This window comes from Lepidochelys kempii, chromosome 21 (assembly GCF_965140285.1).
Source record: "Lepidochelys kempii isolate rLepKem1 chromosome 21, rLepKem1.hap1, whole genome shotgun sequence".
Taxonomy (NCBI): Eukaryota; Metazoa; Chordata; order Testudines; family Cheloniidae; genus Lepidochelys; species Lepidochelys kempii.
In genome coordinates, this window is record NC_136400.1 from 171700 (window position 1) to 197193 (window position 25494).

At 48.2% G+C, this 25494-nt stretch overlaps 1 long non-coding RNA gene across 2 annotated transcripts; it reads right to left on the reverse strand.

The window, feature by feature from the left end:
- Positions 1 to 2866: 2866 nt before the first annotated feature.
- On the reverse strand, positions 2867 to 13930 carry LOC140901246 (uncharacterized). 2 transcript variants are annotated; one of them, XR_012155811.2, is made up of 3 exons: positions 13770 to 13930; positions 10283 to 11146; positions 2867 to 3308 (listed from the first exon to the last, which is right to left on the reverse strand). It is a non-coding gene; the product is annotated as an uncharacterized LOC140901246 (long non-coding RNA). The 2 variants fall into 2 exon arrangements; XR_012155813.2 differs by lacking the exon at positions 13770 to 13930 and having other exon boundaries at positions 10283 to 10423; positions 10881 to 11740.
- Positions 13931 to 25494: the final 11564 nt, after the last annotated feature.

The following is a 25494-nucleotide window of genomic DNA, read 5'->3' on the forward strand; positions in this document are numbered from 1 at the left end:
TCTTCCATGGAGCAGAATTGACACCCAGTGGCCAGTCAGGATAATGCACAGAGTGTTTGTCAGAGAAGAACAGTAACATCCCCAGCAGCGCCAACCTCTTCCGGTGGTGGTTGGGGAGGGTGGGGGGGAATAGACAGAAAATTGTGGCAGCTGCAACCCCACTTGCCATGAGACTCTGCCCCTCCCTATGGCTCCACCCCTTGCTCCTCCACAGTGAAGTGCCAGCCCCCGTTCCAGGACCGGCTCTAGCTTGGGGCAGCACAATTCCAGGGGTGGCATTGTGGGTGGCACCCCCTCCCCCCCCTTTTTTTTTTGCTTGGGCAGTTGCACTCTTGGAGCAGCAAACTTTTTGCTTGGGGTGGCAAAAAACCTAGATCCGGCCCTGCCCCCTCCAAGGCCCTGGCCCATGGCTATGTCAGAGGCCAGAAACTAGAGTCGGGCAGGTGAGGCGGCTGCTGCATTAGCTGATGTCATGGTGCAGACAGCTGCAGAGCTTCCCCATTTTGTCCTCCTGCTGCTTGGGACCTGGTGCTGCGGCTGCTCCTCAGCTCCCTCCTGCCCTTTGACCGCTCACAGCCCATAAGAGCCGCCCAGGACCTGGCTGTGGGGCCAGCACAGCCCTCAGGGAGCAGAACCCAGGAGCCCGGGCCAGAGCACGTCAGTCCAGGATGCTGTGCTGAGCCCTGGACCCTCCACCTGCCCTGGGTGGTGCACCCTGGTGGTCAGAAACACATGCCAAGGGCTACTCTCGGGGCTCCCCCACTCACGTCCTCTGAAGCAAGCCAGAGTTGGTAGGGTGTGACCAGGGAAGCTCACCCAGTGATGTAGAAGGAACAGAGTTGAGGACTGAGTATCTCTGGTTACAGGGATGTTGCTCTCCATAAAGTTACCGTACTTCAGGAAGACTTCATAGCACTGGACAACTCCTTGAGAGGGCACAAAGGGCTCCCCCAAGCATATCATAGAATCATAGAATATCAGGGTTGGAAGGGACCCCAGAAGGTCATCTAGTCCAACCCCCTGCTCAAAGCAGGACCAATTCCCAGTTAAATCATCCCAGCCAGGGCTTTGTCAAGCCTGACCTTAAAAACCTCTAAGGAAGGAGATTCTACCACCTCCCTAGGTAACGCATTCCAGTGTTTCACCACCCTCTTAGTGAAAAAGTTTTTCCTAATATCCAATCTAAACCTCCCCCACTGCAACTTGAGACCATTACTCCTCGTTCTGTCATCTGCTACCATTGAGAACAGTCTAGAGCCATCCTCTTTGGAACCCCCTTTCAGGTAGTTGAAAGCAGCTATCAAATCCCCCCTCATTCTTCTCTTCTGCAGGCTAAACAATCCCAGCTCCCTCAGCCTCTCCTCATAACTCATGTGTTCCAGTCCTCTAATCATTTTTGTTGCCCTTCGCTGGACTCTCTCCAATTTATCCACATCCTTCTTGAAGTGTGGGGCCCAAAACTGGACACAGTACTCCAGATGAGGCCTCACCAATGTCGAATAGAGGGGAACGATCACGTCCCTCGATCTGCTCGCTATGCCCCTACTTATACATCCCAAAATGCCATTGGCCTTCTTGGCAACAAGGGCACACTGCTGACTCATATCCAGCTTCTCGTCCACTGTCACCCCTAGGTCCTTTTCCGCAGAACTGCTGCCTAGCCATTCGGTCCCTAGTCTGTAGCTGTGCATTGGGTTCTTCCGTCCTAAGTGCAGGACCCTGCACTTATCCTTATTGAACCTCATCAGATTTCTTTTGGCCCAATCCTCCAATTTGTCTAGGTCCTTCTGTATCCTATCCCTCCCCTCCAGCGTATCTACCACTCCTCCCAGTTTAGTATCATCCGCAAATTTGCTGAGAGTGCAATCCACACTATCCTCCAGATCATTTATGAAGATATTGAACAAAACCGGCCCCAGGACCGACCCTTGGGGCACTCCACTCGATACCGGCTGCCAACTAGACATGGAGCCATTGATCACTACCCGTTGAGCCCGACAATCTAGCCAGCTTTCTATCCACCTTATAGTGCATTCATCCAGCCCATACTTCCTTAACTTGCTGACAAGAATACTGTGGGAGACCGTGTCAAAAGCTTTGCTAAAGTCAAGAAACAATACATCCACTGCTTTCCCTTCATCCACAGAACCAGTAATCTCATCATAAAAGGCGATTAGATTAGTCAGGCATGACCTTCCCTTGGTGAATCCATGCTCACCTGGCTGTTCCTGATCACTTTCCTCTCATGCAAGTGCTTCAGGATTGATTCTTTGAGGACCTGCTCCATGATTTTTCCAGGGACTGAGGTGAGGCTGACTGGCCTGTAGTTCCCAGGATCCTCCTTCTTCCCTTTTTAAAAGATTGGCACTACATTAGCCTTTTTCCAGTCATCCGGGACTTCCCCGGTTCGCCACGAGTTTTCAAAGATAATGGCCAATGGTTCTGCAATCACAGCCGCCAATTCCTTCAGCACTCTCGGATGCAACTCGTCCGTCCCCATGGACTTGTGCACGTCCAACTTTTCTAAATAGTCCCTAACCACCTCTATCTCCACAGAGGGCTGGCCATCTCTTCCCCATGTTGTGATGCCCAGCGCAGCAGTTTGGGAGCTGACCTTGTTCGTGAAGACAGAGGCAAAAAAAGCATTGAGTACATTAGCTTTTTCCACATCCTCTGTCACTAGGTTGCCTCCCTCATTCAGTAAGGGGCCCACACATTCCTTGGCTTTCTTCTTGTTGCCAACATACCTGAAGTAACCCTTCTTGTTACTCTTGACATCTCTGGCTAGCTGCAGCTCCAGGTGCGATTTGGCCCTCCTGATAACATTCCTACATGCCCGAGCAATATTTTTATACTCTTCCCTGGTCATATGTCCAACCTTCCACTTCTTGTAAGCTTCTTTTTTATGTTTAAGATCCGCTAGGATTTCACCATTAAGCCAAGCTGGTCGCCTACCATATTTACTATTCTTTCGACTCATCGGGATGGTTTGTCCCTGTAACCTCAACAGGGATTCCTTGAAATACAGCCAGCTCTCCTGGACTCCTTTCCCCTTCAAGTTAGTCCCCCAGGGCATGCGATCTAGTAGCTTCCGTGAGCTGCCGGAAGAAATGTCCCAGAGAGATGCAAAGGCCTTTTCTCAGGGACCCACCCCATGCTGACAAGAGTTTTTGGAGCCCTCCCTCAATACTTAACTTAAGCAGATTTTTATTTGCTCTTCCTCCGTAGATCACTGTCTGGTTTCCATCTCCCTGGATGGTCTCAGCCACAGGTTGGTCATTCTCTCATCTACCCAAAATCAATAGGAACTGAAAAGAGAGAGAGAGAGACCACACTTGTAAGTTCGTCTTCCATTCACCAGTGCTTGCCTTAGACAGACAGACAGACACGTCACCTGGCTCTGCTCACTGGACCCCCTTCTCTATACCTCTCCAGCCTACCCAGGGCCTAAAATGCTCATCTCTCATAAGGAACTATAGCCACCCAGGTCTCTCCACACCCTCAGCCGACGACACCCATGCCTGCCAGGATGCTCTGGTTCTCTGAAGAAAGGAATGACTGAGTACTGAACTGACGAACAATGTGTTCTTCAGTGACTCACACCAAATGACATGGAAGGACAGACCAGAAACTACAGAGCATCTCTACTTGCACACAGGTCACCCTCCTTCACATTTAGTCATGGGGAGGAGGGGGACACTCTCAGACAATTATCAGCCGAAGACACTTCTACTATCTCCCTTCATTGGATATAGGCAGGTGTAGAAAGCTGTGGGGATGCAGACTTGAGTGTCAATAGCTCTGTGCCTAGATGGGTCATGTTAGCTATAGACTTACAGGTGGAGGGGGGTGGAAGGAAGTGACTTATTGTTGTTGCTGTCTCTAGACTAGTGGATGCAATCTAGAGCTGATGGGACTTGTCTGCTTCCCTGAAATTATGTATTATGTGCTTGGTTAGTCAGAGCCCTCTGAGAGCAGTGAGAGGCCATTTAAAGGGAGCGGATTTCTGTGTGTGGGCCCTTGCAGGGGGAGGTGGCAGAGGCCTTCCACCTGTGGTGTAATGGATCGGTTCCGTGGCTGCCTCTTGATCCTCAGGGACCAGGTCCTCATGAGCACTGGGTGTAGCCTCCACAGGCGGATGTGGGGCTGGGTCCAGGGGCTGAGAGTTGCCTCTGGGAGGCGAGATCCTGAATGGGAAGACGGAAGAACGCCAGGAGGGGCACCCTGGGCCTGATGGTATGCCCAAGGGGTCCAGAATTGCCACTGGGGTGCTGATACGTCCTGCCTTAGGCTCCACAGCCTTGATCTGGGTGCCTCAGACATCCCCGATGCCCTGCCTGATTGAGGGCGATCAAGAAGAACGGCCCGGGGGGGGGGGGGGGGAGAGGGGGCAGTGTGGGACTGCACAAGGGAGGCATCATCCTCCGACAGACGGGATGGGTGCTGTGAACGGTAGCGGGGTCTCGATGTTTATCTGTACCGCGGTGCAGGATGGTGTCGCTGTGGGGAGAGACTGTGGTGCGTGAAGTAGAGCGGTGCTGCAACGTGTAGCGGCGCCGGGATAAGGACTGGTGCCTCGATGTAGAGCAGTGCTGCAATTGAGGACAGTGTCGAAGCATGTGCCAGGAGTGGAAGCGGTGTCATGAGCGGGAATGGCGCTGCGTTGGGGAGCAGTGCCACAAGGTAGAGTGGTGCCAGGATGGGGTGCAGTGCCGTTATGTAGAGTGGTGTCGGTCCGTCGGGCGACGCCTGGAAGCTGCAGGCTGAGGCCCATGCTGAGAGCGCCGCGAGGTCACAGAGTGGAACCATGGCTTATCTGCGGACGAACACTTCGAGTGGGAGTGGCTCCGAGGGTCGGGGCTGCAAGACCAATGCCACAAGTCGGACTAGCGCAGGGCACAGGTGTGATGCCAGGACTCCGAGCGGCGCGGAGATCCTGGTTGGGGGGCAGACAGGCTGAACACGATCAGCTTGCCCCGTATGGTGCCGTGCCTCGAGGGAGTTGAGTCCTCGTAGTTGGAGACCTGGGCGCTGCTATCTCAATGAGCCCCCTAGCGGCTTTGAAGGTGTCTGGAGTCGAAGGCATCATGACCTCCCCCACATGCAGCCACGGTGAGTCCAGGAGCGCGGGTCTTCCTGGGGAGAGGGGCCCACGATGACTGTGCCCAGCCCGAGGGTCTGTCAGCCATAGGCCTGTTCCCTGCACTGTCCCCTTCCAGGGGTGCAGTGTCCGTGGCAGGCAGAAAAATCTCATTTTATGAGTGTCCCAATTTAAAATAAAGATTTCACGGAAGTCAAAACTCCAACTCCTCCCACCCCTGGACCCAGTGATGGGAAATTGTGGTGTAGCAAATGTGGCAGGACAGCCCCCGCCTTCCCCTCCCAAAAGTCTAGATGTCAGTAACTCCTAGTAGTAGGAAATTGGGACATTGAGCAGTTTGTGATGCTACAGCCCCGTCCCAGCTTTGCCCACCCCATTGAGACAGTTTTGTGCCCTGCAGGTAGTCACTATGGTGTAACAGTGCCATGGTGCTACAGAGAAGATGGTGGCACATTTCCCAGTCCTAAGACACCAGGGTGTCTCTGTGCTTCTTAGACTGCTCTGTGAACATGATGTGAGGAGGTTTGAGGGACCACCCTGGCCAGGGTCTTGCTGCCCAAGGAAGGTGAGACCTGCAGCAGGCTTTGGAGCAGGCGGTTCAGCAGCTGGGAAACCGCATGCTTGTACATCCCTGAGCAGCAGGTTGAGCACTGCATGTAGCACACGTATGGTGTGCAAGGCCAGGTTCTGCTGGGTGGATGTTGCAGGAAACAGGGGCCCAGAGGTGACAGAACCAGCAGCCATGAGCTGAATCCACCAAACTAGCAGCCTGTGACATCACCATCCATCCCTTCAGCCCTCTGTCCAACCCTTCAGTCCAACCCCCTGTATGTTATATACATCCCTCCATCCACATTCCTGACACACTCATCTCCATATGCATCCCTCTGTCTCTGATTGTCCATGCAATGCTCAGCACAATGAGACTTGGACCCTGAGCGAGGCTTTTGGGTGCTGCAGTAATGGAGCTGGGGGTGATAATATAGGTCTGGGCAGCACTAGTCCCAGCAGCACTTCTTCTAAGCCCAAACTCTCTACAAAGATGGGGGGTGGGAGGAGCGGCCCACTGAGCCTGGCAGGCAGTACACATCCTTCCCAGTACGGCAGAGACCATGCCCATGAGCAGATAGATCCTGCTCAGCCCCACGGGACACTGAAAGGACGCAGGGGAAGAGGGTGCATGCAACTGAGCATGGGAGCCTGCGGGGTCATTAGCCAGTACTTGGTTCTGTTGAAGGCTCTCCACATGATGTCCGCTTTCTCTGCCTTGGGTCTCCATGAGGAGTAGGGGCAGGCACCAGGTGTACAAGCATTTGGGGGTTCAGTGTCTGGGAGGGGTTTTGGGGAAGGATGCAGACACCTACACCTGGGCGGTAGGGGGGAGTTTCAGGGGGATTAGACAACAAACACACCCATACTGGGTCATACCAATGGTCCGTCTAGTCCAGTATTCCTGTCTATCATAGTGGCCAGTGCCAGACGCTTCTGGCAGTTGAAGGTTTAGGGACACTCCAAAGCATGAGGTTGCATCTCTGACCATCTTGTCTGAGAGCCGTTGATAGACCTATTCTCCAGGAATTTACCTAATTCTTTTTGAACCCAGTTATACTTTTGGCCTTCACAACATCCCCTGGCAATGAGCTCCACAGGTTGACTGTGTTGTGTGAAGAAGTACTTCCTTTAGCTTCATTTAAACCTGCTGCCTATTAATTTCATTGGGTGGCCCCCTGGTACTTATGTTACGAGAGGGGTAAAGAACACTTCCTTATTCACTTTCTCCCCACCATTGCTGATTTCATGGACCTCTGTCATAATCCCCCTTAATCATCTCTTTTCAAAGCTGACCAGTCCCAGTCTTTTTAATCTTTCCTCCTATGGAAGTGGTTCCAATGGTTCTGGTTGACGCCCTTCTCTGCACCTTTTCCAATGCTAATATATCTTTTGTGAGATGGGGTAACTAGAACTGTATGCAGTATTCAAGGTGTGGGCATATCAAAGATTTACATAGTGGCCTTATGGTATTTTCTGTTTTATTATTTTTCCCTTTCCTAATAGCTCCTAACATTCTGTTGGCTTTTCTGTGCTGCTGCACATTGAACAGCTGTTTGCAAGGAACTATCCACTATGACTCCAAGATTTTTTTCTTGCATGGGAACAGCTAATCAACACTGAACTTTATCTGTCATTTTGTTGCCCAGTCATCCAGTTTTCTGAGGTCCCTTTGTAACTCTTCGCTGTCAACTTTTTCAAGATAGTTAAGTCTCTTTCCAAAAGTTGATAGGTTGTGAGCAAGAACTGCTATGATGGGGCATAGTGGGAGAGTCCCTCTCTGTGATAATATATAGATCTCTTATAGAGCTGACTATACAAAAGTAGAGTTGGCTAGGCCAAAAAAGAATTTGAAAAGCAACTTGCAAAAGACAGAAAAACTAACTGCAAAATTATTTTAAGTACATCAGAAGCAGGAAGCCTGACAAACAATCAGCGGGGCTACTGGATGATCAAGGTGCTAAAGGAGCACTCCAGGAAGACAAGACCATTGCAGAGAAGCTAATTGAATTATTTGCATTGGTCTTCACTGCAGAGGATGTGATTCCCTCATCTGAGCCATTCCTGCTAGGTGACAAATCTGAACAACTATCCCAGACTGAGGTGTCCATAGAGGATGTTTTGGAACAAATTGATTAAATAGTAATAAGTCACCAGGATGTGAGGGTATTCACCCAAGAGTTCTGAAGGAACTCGTATACAAAATTGCATAACTACTAACTGTGGTATGTAACGGAAGGCCCTCATGTACTTTTTGGACTGCCACTGCACAGTGATCTAACAGAAGGTTAGGAACCATTAGTAAAGTAAACAAGACAGAAAATATCATAATGCAACTATATGAATCCATGGTACACCCACACACTGATTACTGCGGGCAGTTTTGGTCACCCTATCTCAAAACAGATGTATTAGAATTGGAAAAGGTGCAGAGAAGGGCAACAGCAATGATTATGGGTATGAAAAAACTTCCATAGGAGGAGAGATTAAAAATACTGGCACTGTTCAATTTAGAAAAGAGATGACTAAGAGTGATATGAGAGAGGTCTATACAATCATGAATAGCATGGAGGAAGTGAATAAGGAGTGGCTAGACTCTATAGTCCACCAATGCAAACTTTTTTTGGTTTTGAGTTTTTTGAACACCTACAAACACAACTACATCGTTACTCCCTGGAGAAAGCCTGCAACTGTGATGTGTTTGTTTCCCCATTTGTAAAATGTGGAGGATTATATCTTCTTTCCATTCAATTTCTGCATGAAAAACCCTCCGGAGCAGCTCACGTAGCCTGACTGACGTTATATAATGACCGCGCATTGGGGCAGTGAATGTCACTCCGCACACTTTCAAGGCTACTGCTCTTGCTACTCTTAAAAGCATCAAACACTAATTTAGTAACATTTCACGGGAAAACTTGTTTATACTGCAGTCTTTATAAACTGGAGTTTTTAAAAATGAGCTTGAAGAGAAAGTCGAACTCTGAAGCAAAGGTCTGTCCTTTATGTAACTGAGTCCATGGAGGGACTGGCCCATATCCTGCAGACACTTATGCATGTGCGTAACATTAGATGCATATCCTTTGAACATTTGCAGGCATAGACCCATCCCCAGCAATTACAGTAGAACCTCAGCGTTACAAATACCCCAGGAATAACTCTGAACAAAATGTTATGGCTGTTCTTTCGACTGAACATAGATTGAATACAACTTTAAAACTTTACTATGCAGAAGAAAAATGCTGCTTTTAACCATCTTAGTTTAAACGAAAACAAGCACAGAAACAGTTTCCTTACCTTTTCAAATCTTTTTTTAAAGCTTTCCCTTTTTTTAAAATCATTTACGTTTAATACACTACTGTACTCTATTTGCTTTTTTTTTTTAAAATAATCTCTGCTGCTGCTGATTACATATTTCCTGTTCCAAATGAGGTGTGTGTTTGACGTGTCGGTATGTAACTCTGGTGTTCGTAACTCTAGAGGTTCTACACACAAAATTCACTTAAAGTCAAGTATTCATTAAGCTAATTTTTCCTACTGGGGACTAGGCTGCTGCAACAGGGATGGGATGGGAGAAGCCTGGGTAACTCTAGGGAACAAATTTTTAGGCCTGACTAGGGTCATTGCAAAAGCAAAAAAGTTACCAAAAAAAAAAACAAAAACACACCCTACTGATCAATCACGGAACACACATCCAGCTGCACCAAGCAGTGCCCAGGTCACCACAATCTAGAAACACAGGCAAGAGAAGACAACTCCTCCCATGGGGAGCTGCACTAGAAATACACATTAGAATTTGCCAAGGAAGATCAGCAGCTCTCAAGATGGAGAAATCCTCCACCTGCCCCCAGAGCTAGTTGGGAACCTTTTATTGGAAATTAGCCCCAGCCAAAGGGAAGTACTCTCTAAAATCATCAGGGCTGTCACCACAGCCATTAGGAGACAAACACTTATCTTAGTGACAAGAACAGCTGCTTTGCTCCCCGCTGGTCTTGCCTGGCATCTGTCTTGAGGCCAGGCTAGTTTTGCTCTCTACCTCAGGACGGAGCTGAACTAATCCTCCACAAGTGTTCCCTTGCAGAAAACACAGCCCAAGAAAAACTTAGTGGCAGAGACAGCAATGGTATTTATCTCTGGCTCTTGCTATTCCAGAGGGATTTTTCCTACACTCCTCAAGACAGTAATGGCTAACTGAAGAGGTACCTGGCTGCTCTTGCACCCAAAGCAATCACACTGCACAGCAGACTACTGTCCCTTCCCCTTGCCTTTATCCCAAAGAGGTCTGTACCTAACCAGAATGCTCACGTCTTCTGAAGGAAGCTAGTCAGTACAGACAAGGAGCAGAGTGCAGTGACCAGTTATTCACACCCAGTGATGTGGAAGGAAGAGAGTTGAGGCCTGAGCCTCCTGGTTACAGGCAATTTACCTTCCTGGAAGATAACCATAATTCAGGAAAAACTAATACTTTCCCTTCCCGGGGCCCTGACAACTCCCTTAGTGGGAAACCGGGACTCCACCAACCTTCATGTGCCCCAGTTAGATTCAAGGACTTTTTTCTCATGGACCCACCCTATGCTAACATAACACGTTTCTCTCCATAGACAAGAGTGTTTAAAGCGCTCTTTCAATACTTACCTTAAGTAAATTTCTATTTGCACCTACTGCACAGCTCACCGTCTGGTTTCCATTCCGCTGAATGGTCTCAGAGTGGCTGCTCCTTCTCCTGGTCTCTCCTCCAGGTTGGCCTCTCTCTCATCTGCCCAACGCCATTAGGAACTGAAAAGAGAACGCAGGCCAGCACTGGGGCATGGAGGACAGACATGGGCAGTCGGGTCACTGGTTTCTGCTTCCTGGAGCCCCCTTCCCTAGTCCCCACCAGCCTAGCCAGCGCTTGAAGTGATCAGCCCTGGTAAGGGACAACAGTCCTGCAGGTCTCTCCCTACCCCTATCCCATCCCATGCCTGGCCAGGATGCTCAGGTCCTCTGAAGGAACAGAAGATGGTTTTCTTTGGCTGTACTCAATATTTTGTCCAGTGACTCACACCAGTGACTTGGAAGGACAGACCAGGAATGACAGAGTGTCCCTAGTTGCAGGCAGGTTTTCCTTCTTCACATTCAATCTTGGGGAGCAGGGTGATGCTCCTAGCCCATTAACAGCCAAATGCAGGGCTCCAACCTCCCCAGGACCCATCCCTTGCAAAGAAGAAGCAGCTCTCTGCTCTCAGGGAGGCACCTTGCTACTCAGACACTTGATAGAGAGACATCATTTCAGCAAAATACACAGCTGCTCCTCCTCCATCACCAGACAGAACTCTTGGGCTCCTCAGCTCCCGCCGAGTGGGATGTCCAGGCTGCTCAGGTCCTCATCTGGCTGGGCTGCTCTACTGGCCTGGACAAGTTCTCCGCAAGCACAGCAAATAAGCCAACAGCCATCGCTGCCCAAACCTGTGCCAGGGTGTGAGCTTCTGTCTTCTCTGTCTCAACTGCGCTAGAGCAGACCTATATTAAGAGAGAGAGTCAACAATGATTAAAGCTAAGATTATATCACGGAGGTCACAGAATCAAAGAATTCGTGACTTCCAGAGATCTCAGTGACATTTTCCACCTCAGCCCTGGGGCAGCAACACTGGAACTGTCAGCCAGTGGGGGCCCCGTAGTTATCAGCCACCACTGGCAGCAGGGGTCCCCTGCAGCTCCCAGCAGCCATGGGTGGCAGGAGAGCTCCCCCAGGCCCATGCCACAACAGATGGACTGCACAGCTCCCAGCTACTGTGAGCAGCGGGGGCCCCCCAGAACTCCCAGCTGCAGTGGGCAGACCCCAGAGCTCCCAGGCACCATATGTGAGAGGGGGACCCTGGAGCTCCCAGCTGCCACAGGCAGCCCCCAGTCGCTGCAGGCAGGTGGGGGACCCTATAGGTCCCAGCCACCATGGGAAGAACCTGGAATTCCCAGCAGCCACAGGTGACAGGAGGACCCCATAGACCTATGCCATTTTAGATGCACCCCTGTAGCTCCCAGCTGCTGCATGTGACAGAGGGACCCCAAATGTAGGGGGGCACAGCTTCCAGCTGCCACAGCCGCTGCAGGCAGACTCTGGAGTTCCACAGCCCCGTGCCATTGCAGATGGACCCTGTAGCTCCCAGCCACCACAGGTGGACCCCAGAACTCCCATTTGCCACATGTGGCAGAGGGACCCAGGAGCGCCCAGCCATTGTGGGCGGAGGCAGGGCCCCACAACTCCAGCCACTGCAGGGGAACCCCACAGCTCCCACAGGCAGACCCTGGAGCTCCCAGCGCCATGGGCGGCAGGACAGCCCTCACAGGTCCACACCACTGCATATGGACCCTGCAGCTCCCAGCTGCTGCATGTGGACCCAGGAGTTCCAAACAGCCATTGATGGTGTGGGGACCCCACAGACCCGCATAATTACAAATAGACCCCACAGCTTCGCAGACCCTGGAGCTCCCAGCAGCCATAGGTGGTGGGGGAGCTCCCACAGGCCCCTGCCACCGCAGATGGACCCTGCAGCTCCCAGCTGCTGCAAGCAGACCTGAGAGCTCTCTGCCACCATGGGTGGACACCAGAGCTCCCAGCCTCCACAGGCAGCCTTCAGCCACTGCAGGCAACAAAGGGAACCCCCAGCTCCCAACCACTGCAGGCAGATCCTGGAGTTCCCAGTCACCGTGGGCGGCAGGGTAAGCCGCAGCCTCATGCCATTGCAGATGGACTCCGCAGCTCCCAGCCACCACGGTTGGACACCAGAGTTCCCAGCTGAGCAATGTTGTGAAGGCCAAGACTATAATAGGGTTCAAAAAAGAACTAGATAAATTAATGGAGGCTAGGTCCACCAATGGCTATTAGCCAGGATGGGCAGGGATGCTGTCCCTAGCCTGTTTGCCAGAAGCTTGAATGAATTGTTTGAATGAGCGACAGGGAATGGATCACCTGATGATTACCCATTTTGTTCATTCCCTCTGGGTCACCTGGCATTGGCCACTGTCAGATATTGGGATAGGATATTGGGACAGATGGATCTCTGGTCTGATCCAGTATGGCCGTTCTCATGTTCTTAGGAACCCAGGAATTCCCGGACACCATGGGCAACAGGGGGACCCCACACCTCCCAGCTATCACCGGCAGACCCTGCAGCTCCCAGAAGCCACGAAGGACTCTGGAGCCACAGCCACGGGTGATGGGGGGAACACAGGAGCCACGAGAGAAGTGGTAGATGCCTCCTGCTTCCCCATTTTGTCAGTTATTTTTAGTAAAAGTCAGGGACAGGTCAGCGCTTCCATCAATTTTTGTTTAATGTCCATGACTTTTATCAAAAATAACCATGACAAAAATCTTAGCCTTAACTATGATGGGTCAACTTTAACCCTCTTCCCCAATACTTTTGCCCCCTGTAGCAAACATTACCCTTCCCCCCTCTCTAGGGTGCTACTGACACTAAAACGATCTAAACCCCCCTACTTATCAATCGCTATTGCTTGGCACCCCATTGCCACCCGTACTTCTATGCTGCTGATGGCCAAACCCTCCCCCCAAAATCTAAACCCCAAACCCCAAGATTTAACCCACCCTACACCCAGAACCCAACCTGAACCAATAATTGCTAACCCAGAACCCTATAACCTGGTCCCCAACCCTAACCCCCTTAACCAAAACCGCAGCCCCATCCTCACCCCCACCCTAACCTCTAGCTCTGAGCCCCGCCCCCCTAGGCCTCTCACCCAGAGCCCAGCTCCCCACTCCCGCCGCGCAACAACAGCGCAAGCCTCAGGCCGCCCGCGTACAGCGCCTTCGCTCACACGCACGGAACAGATTCTGCAGCTACGAACATCCCCCCACGCACCCGCCGCGACGCACGGAGTCCGGTCCGTCCGGTCCGGCCCCGCCCCGCCCGCGGACCTGCGGCTGACTCGCTGCCCGCAGGATCCTCGCGCCCCAGCCTGGCGATTTCCCGCCTTCCGCTCAGCGACTCCAAACTGTCCCGCGTCTTCGAGACGTTTCTAAGCCGCGGCACCTGCGGAGATCTCCGCCCCCAGGCGGTGACAGCCCATTGGCTGCCAGCTCCAGAAAACGTCACCTAGTGACAGCCCATTGGCTCTCAGAAAACACCTGCGCGCGCAAGCGGGCGCGACCAGCGAACATCCCCAGGGGCTGCGGCTTTTCGCCCGGCAGGACGGCAGCGCCCGCTGCTGTGGTCTCCGCTCCTCCGCCCAAGCAGCCGGAATCAGCGCCGCTCGGCCTCGAGCGGCTTCTCGCGGGCGTGCACCGAGCTCCGACTGCACAAGGCCCTGACGGCTCCGCCCACCATTGCTTTCAGAAAACGTCACCTAGCGACGGCCCAATGGGAGATTAGCTGTGTCTGAAAACGTCACTTAGTGAGGGCCCTATGGGAGATCAGCTTTCAGAAAACCTCACCTCACTACGCCCAATGGGAGATCAGCTCTTTTAGAAAACGTCACGTCACTAGGCCCAGTGGGAGAGCAGCTGTCAGAAAACGCGGGGCAGGCCCGAAGCGCGGCGCTTCCCAAGTCGCGAGACAGCGAGCGCCCCGCCCCCGTCGTGTAGCGGCTCTCCTCGCAATCACCAGCACGCGCTAACCGGCCCCACGCTGCCTTCCAGGCCAGGCACCGCCTCGCGCCCCAACGGCTCCCTGCTCGTTCCCCACGGCCGCTGTCAAGACAGCGCGCGTGATAACACGCCTCAGCCCACGAAGGGCCCCCGAAAGGCAGCGATCTAGTTTCAAAACCGCCGAGAAAACATAACCGTGCCAAAGCACCCACCCGTGCAACAGTCCTCCGAGGGCTCGCCCCGCTGCCCGGCCGCTGCCCGGCGCGCCTTCCCTACGGGCAACAGCCTTCCACGTGAGGGTGACCACACACCTAGTCAGCCGCAGTTCTGCCCAGGCAGGCTCCCAATAAGCCACACTAAAAATACGGGTCCCAACGCCAAAATTTACTCAAGTTTTACCCCAATGTCCCCAAACGGCCAGATTTTAATATGCAAATAAGATACTGCCTTGCTCAGTCAACTCTCTCTGCCCTTCGGTGGAGCCTGCCGCCAGAGAACAACCTTGATATTTAAATTAGCTAGTCCGTCGCTCGGTCAATTCCCTCTGCTCTCCAGCAGGTGACGTCGCAGAGCTCCCAGCTCGCTCACTTACCTTTCTCCCATCAGCTTCAGGCCTTATTGGGACCCAGAAAGTGGGCAGGCAAAGCCCGCCCACTGCTAAAGGATCCCCCCCCCCAGCCTAAGGGGTGGGGGGTCCACAGGACCTGGAAAACCAAGTAATTACGGGGGACAACTAATGAAATAACAGGGACGGGAGTGCGGTCAAAGGGTCAAACGAAGGGAACCGGACGGGGACACCGAGCAGAGGACCCCGGACAGCGCCCACTGCTCCTCAAAGGCGTCAAGGGAGTCAGTGGACGCTGTCCAATGGAACTCTGCCCGGAGACATGAACGGACGGAGGATCGGAAATAGGCCCCACAGTCACAGGAGATTCCATCGGCCAACCTCCTCACCCTGGTTTTGTAGATGGCCACTTTAGCCAGGGCCAGGAGGAGGTTGACTAGGAGGTCCCGCGACTTAGTGGGGCCATGGACAGGGAGTGCATAGATAAGGAGGTGAGGGGAAAAGTGCAACCAAAACCTTAACAAAATATTCGTGAGGAGCCAGAATAGGGGCTGCAACCTGGCGCACTCCAGGTAGACGTGTGCCAGGGTATCAGCTTCAGGCCCCAGGGTTTATAAATGCATAAACCGTGTGGGATTCTAGCAGAAGAATATCACTTATTCAGTTGGGTTAGCGGTTGAGGAATGTGAGCTGCTCTGAGGGGACATACTTGCATACGTGGGCTAGTATTGCAAAGATACCATTCGAATTTCTGTGAGACAATTTTAAGGGTAATTTATATTTGGTAAAAACCTTATTTAGTGAAAGAAATACCGGAGTGACAGCACGGTTACTCGGGCTACAAAAATGCTTTCCCCCCTGGGTGAAACAAGAAGTTCGAATTAGAAAACTACATAGCTTGTTCCAATGTCGGTACAGGTTTAATTTAGCTTACGTGCAGGTTTGTTTAAGGCTGACTGTTTTGGTTTATTGGTTTGGTTTCGGTTTTTTTTAGTTGAATTGGAGCTTTTAATTGATGTTTGCTGGATTGGAATGTCTGACATGCAATATCAGTTTTGACACAGTTCTGCATATTTTTATACAGATTTGACCAATATTCAACTATTCAATTGCTTTATAGGTGATTTTAATAGGAGGGCTTATTTATTTTGTTATTTTATCATCCTGTAGTAGCACTCTTTTTTGATAATTTATGACATTTGTTAATTTTTGTTTTTAAAAACAAAATAGTTTTTATTAATGTTTGGGTTTTAAATTAATCATTGGGTTCAGTTTCATATTTTGGTTTCTGATGGGATATTTACGAGGATTTCGGATTTAATACTAAAATTTGGACAGATTTAGATTATTTATATGGACTTGGACTAAATCCTGTTTACTATTTTATTTTAATAAAGGTTATATTGCTGTAAACCCTGGCCACGGGGGAGAGGAGATGAGCCTAGCCTTTAACTAAGGAGCAGAAGCATGGGCCGCATGAGGGGTGGAGCCAGGTGATGAGGGGGGCACAGCCCCTCAATTTTTTTATCTAGCCCACCTCACTGGTCACTGGGTGTGACTGCTGCTCCAAGGGCGACATACTCTCTGCATTACCCTGACTGGCCACCGGGTGTCACTGCTACTTCATGGGAGATACAGTCTGTGCATTACCCTGACTGGCCACTGGGCGTCACTGCTGCTCCAAGGGAAAGACCTTCTGTGCATTACCTCAGCTGGTCACCAGGTGTCACTGCTATGCCAAGGGAAACATGCTCTGTGCATTACCGTGACTGGCAACTGGATGACACTGCTCCTCCATGGGACCCCCCCCGTCGGTGCATTACCCCAACTGGCCACCTGGAGTCACTGCTGCTCCACGGGAAACACAACCTGTGCATTACCCTGACTGGCCACCGGGCGCCACTGCTGCTCCAAGAGTGACATAGTGTCTGCATTACCCTGACTGACCACCGGGTGTCACTGCTGCTTCATGGGAGATACACTCTGTGCATTACCCTGACTGGCCACTGGGTGTCACTGCTGCTCCAAGGGACTCACCTTCTGTGCACTACCCCAGTTGGCCATCGGGTGTCACTGCTGCTTCATGGGAGATACAGTCTGTGCATTACCCTGACTGGCCACTGGGGGTCACTGCTGCTCCAAGGGAAAGACCTTCTGTGCATTAGCTCAACTGGCTACTGGGTGACACTGCTCCACCATGGAAGACCCCTCCCCCCCACTCGCCGCATTACCCCAGCTGGCCACCTGGTGTCACTGCGCCTCCATGAGAAACACAATTTGTGTATTATTCTGACTGGCCATCAGGTGTCACTGCTGCGTCATGGGAGATACACTCTGTGCATTACCCCAGCTGGCCAGCAGGTGTCACTGCTGTGCCAAGGGAAACATGCTCTGTTCATTACCCAGGTTAGCCACTGGGAGTCACTGCTGTTCCAAAATTGCATCGGATGAAGTGAGCTGTAGCTCATGAAAGCTGATGCTCAAATAAATGTGTTAGTCTCTAATGTGCCACAAGCACTCCTTTTCTTTTTCCAAGGTAGACACACTGTGCATTACCCCAACTGGCCACTGGGTGTCACTGCTGCGCCATGGGAAACACAATTTGTGCATTACCCTTACAATTGCTCTAGGGAGACATACTCTCTGCATTACCCCAACTGGCCACTGGGTGTCACTGCTGCTTCCTGGGAGATACATTCTGCTCGTTTCAGTGCTGTAACGTGCCAGTACAGACAGTTCACCAGCTATGCCCCTTGTGGAGGTGTTTCTCTTAGAGTGCTGGAGAGCTCGATCGCAGTGCTGTGCCGCACCTACACACCTGGCAGCACATTAAAGGTGCCAGTGTAGACAAGCTCTTAGAGTTCTGTCCATAAGCAGCATGCCCCTACATGCCTTTGCCTTGCTGAGTCATAAAGTGTAGTCCCTGGCCCTTTCACTGGATTCATTGTACAGTTGAAACAACAAGGAGTCCTTGTTGCACCTTAGAGACTAAGCCCTGGTCTACACTACGAATTTAGGTCGAATTTAGCAGCGTTAGGTTGATTTAACTCTGCACCCGCAAGACGAAGCCATTTTGGTAGACTTAAAGGGCTCTTAAAATCGATTTTTGTACTCCTCCCTGACAAGGGGATTAGCGCTAAAATCGACATTGCTGTGTCGAATTTGGGGTAGTGTGGACGCAATTTGACGGTATTGGCCTCTGGGAGCTATCCCAGAGTGCTCCATTGTGACCCCTCTGGACAGCACTCTCAACTCAGATGCCCTAGTCCGGTAACCAGGAAAAGCCCCGGGAGCTTTTTAATTTCATTTCCTGTTTGGCCAGCATGGTGAGCTCATCAGCACAGGGGACCCTACAGTCCCAGAATCTCAAAAGAGCTCCAGCATGGACCAAAAGGGAGGAACAGGATCTGATCGCTGTATGGGGAGATGAATCCGTGCTATCAGAACTCTGTTCCAAAAGACATAATGCCAATATATATGCCAAAATCTCCAAGGGCAAATGCGAGGTGTTTACAATGCTTACAACTGCAGCAGTGATTGGAGTGGGCTCCCGCTTGCAGTGCTATGGTGTATGCGTGGGCAATCCAGGAAAAAGGGCGAGAAATGATTGTTTGCCGTTGCTTTCATGGAGGGAGGGGTCACTGATGACACGTACCCAAAATCACCAGCAGCTTCCTTATCCGTTATCTCAATTTTTTAAAATGAATAAAGAAAGAATGCATGGTTTCAAAACAATAGTTACTTTATTTCAAAGGGGGAAGGGTGGTTGGCTTACAGGGAATTAAAATCAACAAAGCGGGTGGGTTTGCATCAAAGAGAAACACACACAACTGTCACTCCGTAGCCTGGCCAGCCATGAAACTGGTGTTCAAAGTCTCTGTGATGCGCAGCGCGCCTTGCTGTGCTATTCTAATCGCCCTGGTGTCTGGCTGCTTAAAATCGGATGCCAGGCGATTTGCCTCAACCTCCCACCCCGCCATAAACGTCTCCCCCTTACTATCACAGATATTATGGAGCACACAGCAAGCAGCAATAACAATGGGAATGTTGGTTGTGCTGAGGTCTGACCAACAGTGCCAGGGAGCTTTTAAATGTCCAAAGGCACATTCTACCACCATTCTGCACTTGCTCAGTCTATAGCTGAACTGCTCCTTACTACTGTCCAGGCTTCATGAGCCATGGGAGAAAGGGGTAGGCTGGGGTAGGTGCGACTGCGCAGTGCTGCCAGCTGGGAAGGCAGCCTGAGGCAGAATCCTTCAGCTTGCAGGATAGAAGAGTTGCTGCAGAAGCGGTGGAGCAAGCAAAACACCACTGATGAGGATGGCTAGCAGTGCTATGGCATCTGCATGGTTAACCCAGGAAAAAAGCCACGAAAAGATTGTCTGCCGTTGCTTTCACGGAGGAAGGGGCGACTGACGACGTACCCAAAACCACCCGCGACAATGTTTCTGACCCATCAGGCATTGGGAGCTCAACCCAGAATTCCAATGAGCAGCACAGACTACGGGAACTGTGGGATAGCTACCCACAGTGCACCGCTCCAAAAGTCGACGCTAGCCATGGTACTGTGGATGCACTCTGCCGACTTAATACACTTAGTGGGGACACAATCAACTATATAAAATCGTTTCTGAAAAGTTGACTTCTATAAAATAGACCTAATTTCGTAGTGCAGACAAATTTATTTGGTCATAAGCTTTCGTGGGCTAGAACCCACTTCATCAGATGCATGGAGTGGAAAATACAGGAGCAGGTATAAATCAATGAAAAGGTGGGAGTTACCTTACCAAGTGTGAGGTCAGTCAAAAGACACAATTCAATTAACAGTAGGATACCAAGGGAGGAAAAATAACTTTTTAGTGGTAATGAGAGTGCCCATTTCAAACAGTTGAGAAGAAGGTGTGAGTAACAGTAGGGGGAAATTAATATGGGGGTGTGAGGGTGCACCCCCATAAGGCTTTATGGAAATATTCTTATGAATGTATCTATGACATAACTGGAATATGTTTTAGGCATTTGGTCAGCTTCTTTAGAAAGGAATTTGCAAGTTAAGTGCCCAATCAAGGAGAATTACCAAACAAAATAAAATAAAACTCGCAAGTCTATGCCTAATACAGTAAAACCTGACCCTCAGAGGTGTTCCAGTAAGTTTCCTTTTACAGACTAGTCTCCTTCTAGTCTGGGTCCAGCAATCACTCACACCCCCTGTGATTACTGTCCTTTGTTCCAGTTTCTTTCAGGTATCCTTTGGGGTGGAGAGGCTAACTCTTGAGCCAGCTGAAGACAAAATGGAGTGGTCTCCCAAGGGTTTAAATAAGACTTGCTCTTGTGGGTGGATACCCCTCCCTCCCCCTGTGTAGAATTCCAGCTACAAGATGGAGTTTTGGAGTCACATCATAGACTTTACGGACAGAAGGGACCATTATGATCATCTAGTCTGACCTCCTGCACAATGCAAGCCACAGAATCTCACTCACCCACTCCTGTAACAAACACATGGGCAAGTCACATGTCCATATGACTCAGAACTTACAGGTAGCAGTCATGGTTCACATGCTACCTTGAATGTCCTCATGTAGACTTCTTATGTGGATTGGAGCCTTCCAAGATGCATTGTCCATTAAGTGCTTCTTGATTGGGCACTTAACTTGCAAATTCCTTTCTAAAGAAGCTGACCAAATGCCTTACTAAGGTTATTCAAAATCAAACAAGTATACAGCCAATATTCATAACTTCGAATACAACAATGACACATGCATACAAATAAGATGAATATATTCAGTAGATCATAACCTTTACATAGATATGTTACATGGTATATGTAGCATAAAACATACTCCAGTTATGTCATATATACATTCATAAGCATATTTCCATAAAGCCTTATGGGGTGCACCGTCACAGGGGGAAATTAGGTTTAGGTTTTGTAATGACCCATCCACGCCCAGTCTTTATTCAGGCCTAATGTGATGGTGTCCAGTTTGCAAATTAATTCCAGTTCTGCAGTTTCACGTTGGAGTCTGTTTTTGAAGGTTTTTTTGTCGGAGATTTGCCACTTTTAGGTCTGCTATTGAGTGACCAGGGAGATTGAAGTGTTCTCTTTGTGGTTTTTGAATATTATAATTCCTGATGTCAGATTTGTGTCCATTTATTCTTTTGTGTAGAGACTGTCTGGTTTGGCCAATGTACGTGGCAGAGGGGCATTGCTGGCACATGAGGACATATATCACATTGGTAGATGTGCAGATGAACGAGCCCACTGGTGTGGCTGATGTGGTTAGGTCCTATGATGGTGTTCCCTGAATAGCTATGTGGACAGAGTTGGCACCGGGGTTTGTTGCAGGGTTTGGTTCCTGGGCTGGTGTTTTTGTTGTGTGGTGTGTAGTTGCTGGTGAGTATTTGCTTTAGGTTGGGGGGCTGTCTTAAGCGAGGATTGGCCTGTCTCCCAGGGTCTGTGATGTCCCTTAATGGGCCATCATGCAGGCTTGGCAGTGCTGATGCCAATCTGTCAGCACAAGTTTGGAAATACAGATATAACCTACGTACCTATAACTCATGACACAAAGGTGACACATTAGAGACTAACCAATTTATTTGAGCATAAGCTGTAGCTCACGAAAGCTCATGCTCAAATAAATTGGTTAGTCTCTAAGGTGCCACAAGTACTCCTTTTATTTTTGCAAATACAGACTAACACGGCTGTTACTCTGAAAGGTGACACAAACATATAAACAAGATTATCATACTTGGCCAATTGTACCATTTTTGCAGATACCTCACGTGGAATATCTGGTCAAATTCCTTGCAATTTTATAATATTGGTGTCAACAGTATCATAAAGTGTCCCACATATTCCACACAGTGTCACATGACATTAAAGAGTTAGCAGTGCCATGAGTCAGGCTGAGATGACATTTTGTTTCTAATTCATATTTTCAGCCATTTACAATTTTCAAAAAATGGAATGAGTTTTTCAAAAGCAGCCTTAGTCCAGAAATGACTGTTTTGACAAGAAGTTTAATAAAATATTTAATTATTTCAAAATTTTCTGACTATTTGTACAGTTAGGTAACTCAAAGATTCCTGAAATCAATGAAAGGTATCTGATAAAAATGTAAGTCATCCAGTTAAAGGTTCCTTATTCATGAAAAAAGAAGAATGATTGTAAATATTTATGCAGATAGAAACTTTGGGGGTTTATTCCTCTGTAATGTACTGAATATAATGCAAAAATTGCAAAGAATATGTACACATGAGGCTTATTTGTATGTAACTTCATGATAAACAGGCATCTTACTATTTGCATGCATTTTTGCACTGGGTAAGAGCCCACAATTCAGCTCAGGAAAACATTAGATCAATTTTGTATTTTTAACTGTACAAGATTTTAGAGAGCAGGCTTTGAGGAAATTTTAAAATCTTCAGCTTTACCAAAGGCACAAAAAAGCATTGTGATAGATGTAAAAATAAAAGGCAAATTATGACCGGACAACGTGTCCAATGAAGGACAAAGAATTCAGAAAGAAATAGCAATTTTTTAGAGGCTTTTCCCCCAAACAATTACTTCATTTTTCATCAAGCACAGACATCTAGCCTCAACAGCTAAACTCAACAAGCCTTTTTGTCTTTTGGGGTTCTTTTGTGACTACTGATAAAGCTTGTAGTGTTATGAGATTAAATTGCATTAGATTAATTGAACAGAGCGCATAAATCTGAACAAATTAGTTCCAACCATTAGAAGACAATGAGCATAATGATGTTATTCAATGGTGTCATTAGGGAATGGCAAAATGATGTGGAATAAAACCCTCCTATACTCCCATACAGCTTGGGAAAGACTTTCATTCCAGTTTATTATGAATTAGGAGATATTATTTTCTGTTTCTCCATGAAGAGTAAGCCCCCTACATTCTCTGTTTAATCATGCTACAATGGCTGGAGTAACAGTTAAAATATGGTGTCTTTGTAAAAAGCTCTAAATTTTGGTAGAAGGTAACCCATGAGAAGAAAAAAGGAGTACTTGTGGCACCTTAGAGACTAACAAATTTATTTGAGCATAAGTTCAAATAAATTCGTTAGTCTCTAAGGTGCCACAAGTACTCCTTTTCTTTTTGCGGATACAGACTAACACGGCTGCTACTCTGAAACCATGAGAAGAGGGAAATGAGACCAGATTGTTTCCTTTCCAATGAAAATTGTGAAAAAGGCCTAAGTGGTTGTTTCTTTTACACGTATGCATTCTCTTTCTTTAGCAATGCTATCACTGCTGCCATACTCTGGCAAGACAAGTACAATGACAAAGGCACAGAAGAAAGTGATTTACTCTGAGCTGAGGTTAGTGGTAACATGAAAACGTGAGCAATTCCTGTAGGTGGAACCACCACCTCCTCTTGCACTACATAGATTCATAGATTCTAAGGGCAGACGGGACCATTATAATCCTCAAGTCTGACCTCCCATATAACAGACCAGAGAATTTCTTGAAAACAACTCGTAGAAAAACATCTAACCTCGATTTAAAAACTGCCAATGATAGAGAATCCATCATGATGCTTGGTAAGTTGTTCCAATGGTTAATTACTCACACTGTTAAAAATTTACACCTTATTTCCTGTCTGAATTTATCCAACTTCAACTCTCAGTCACTGGATCATGTTATACCTTTGTGTGCTATATTGAAGATCACACAAATATTATTAAATATTTATTCCCCACATAGGTACTTATAGACTGTAATCAAGTCACTCAACGTTCTCCTTGTTAAGCTAAATAAATTGATTTCCTTAAGTTTATCAATATAAGCCAGGTTTTCTAATCTTTTAGTTATTCTCATGGCTCTTCTCTATATATTATGAACATTATTTTTGAATTGGGGGCACCAGAACCGGACACAGTATTCCAGCAGTGGTCACACCAATGCCAAATACAGAGGTAAAATAACCTCTCTGTTCCTATTTGAGATTCTCCTGTTTATGTATCCCAGGATCACATTAGCCCTTTTGGCCACAGCCTCGCACTGGGAGTTCATGTTCAGATCATTATCCGGTGCAACTCCCAAATCTTTTTGACAGCCACTGCTTCCAAGGTTAGAGTCCCCTATTGTGTAAGTATGGCCTCCATTCTTTGTTCCTAGATTTATACATTTACATTTAGCTGTATTAAATGTGTATCGTTTTCTTGCACCCAGTTTACCAAGAGATCCAGATCACTCTGAATGAATTACCTGTCTTCTTCATTATTTACCACTCCCACAATTTTTGTTGTCATCTGCAAATTTTATCAGTGATTATTTTTTATGTTTTCTTCCAGGTCATTAATAAAAATATGAACTAGTATAGGGCCAAGAACCAATGCCTGCAGGACCCCTATGGAAACACACCCACTTGATGATGATTCTCCATTTACAGTTACATTTTGACACCTATCCATTAGACAGTTTTTAATCCATTTAATATGTCATGTTAATTGTAAAGTGTTCTAGTTTTTTTAATCAAAATGTTGTGTGGTACCAAGTCAAAAGCCTTAGACTTGGTACACTATTACCTTTATCAATCAAACTTATTTTTTGAAGAGATTACAAATCAATTTGACAGGATCTATTTTCCATAAGACCATATTGATTTGCATTAATTACATTAGCCTCTGTTAATTCTTTATTAATGAAGTCACATATCGTTATCTTGCCTGGGATGGACATCAGATAGAGAGGTCTATAATTACACAGGTCATCCCATTTACTCTTTTTAAAAATTGGCACATTAGCTTTTGTCCAGTCTTCTGGAACTTCCCCAGTGCTCCAAGACTTACTGAAAATCAACATAAATGGTCCAGCGAGAACATCAGCCAGTTCTTTTAAAACTCCTGGATGCAAGTTATCTGGACCTGCTGATTTAAAAACGTCTAACCTTAGTAGCTACTTAGACATGTCTCTCTCCTATTTCAGTTCATTAAGTGGCTTCCACTTAACCTCTACATGGAGTTTGTGCTTCTAATCATCACCTCGAAGTCAGCGAACAACTTTTCTCTGCATATTTCACAGTTCTCATTTCTTCCTACACCAAGCACTTTCTCCCTCTGCTCTGCTACAGGCTTTAGAAAATCACTCCCTTTGTATCTTTTACCCACACCCATGTTGTGCCTTCTTCCATGCGGTCTCTTGTGCTGAGAACACTGTTCCACTTCTCGTGCACCTGGCAACCACACTCTCTATTAGAGTTGGGAGCATATTGCTGAAAAGATTCATGAGATTCTGTTCAAATGCAATCCACCACTTGCTTGGATGACACTTGTATGATCCCTTTGATTTGCATTTGATAAATTTTGTGCAAGAGAAAGGTGTGTGTGCACGCACATGTGTGGGGGAGGGTATGGAGAGGGGTTTTAGGAACAGATAACTTTTTCAAGTTCCTAACAGGAATGTTAACAGATTTCCCAACATTGTGTATCTGTGGTTTGTTATTATTTTGTGAATCAACTGTTACAATCTGTGATGACAGGTCTATACTCAATCCAAAGGAGTACTTTAGATATAATTTTGTATTAATTTTAAAAAATAAATACATAAGCTAAAAGGAAAGTCAATAGAATAAATGAACTGACTGATACAAGACTGAGAATGTAGGAACTCCTTTACACCTTTGTCCATCTATTATTTAATAGACAGCAGCATAGGGTCTTGAGCTCTGGGGCCAGTTTGTAAAC